Consider the following 508-nt stretch of genomic DNA (forward strand, 5'->3'; position numbering starts at 1 on the left):
AACTTAAGCCAGTTTTTGAAAAAAACGTGAATTTTTCCACCACCTCCAAATCACCCAAATTTTCGTGTACATGGTGATCCACATGTGCAAAATCTGTGTATGCAACAAAATTTTCAAAAAAATTATTTTACAATGCTCCCTTGAGGCATAGACCGATGTTTTCAGCAGACAGTCTAGAGGGCATTATAAATTCAAAAAAATTCAAAAAAATACAAAAACTTGGAAACCTAGTTTTGTTTGTGGAAGAGATCATGTGTGCAAAAACTGAGGTGATTTGGAGGTGGTCGAAAAAATGCCCGCATTCCCGGAGGGACCATTTGGTCTAACTTAAGCCAGTTTTTAAAAAGACGTGAATTTTTCCACCACCTCCAAATCACCCAAATTTTCTTGTACATGGTCACCCACATGTGCAAAACATGTGTATGCAAGAAAATTTTGAAAAAATTATTTTAAAATGCCCCCTTGAGGCATAGACCAATGTTTTCAACAGTCAGTCTAGAGGGCATTA

This window comes from Triticum aestivum, chromosome 2A, assembly GCF_018294505.1.
Source record: "Triticum aestivum cultivar Chinese Spring chromosome 2A, IWGSC CS RefSeq v2.1, whole genome shotgun sequence".
Taxonomy (NCBI): Eukaryota; Viridiplantae; Streptophyta; class Magnoliopsida; order Poales; family Poaceae; genus Triticum; species Triticum aestivum.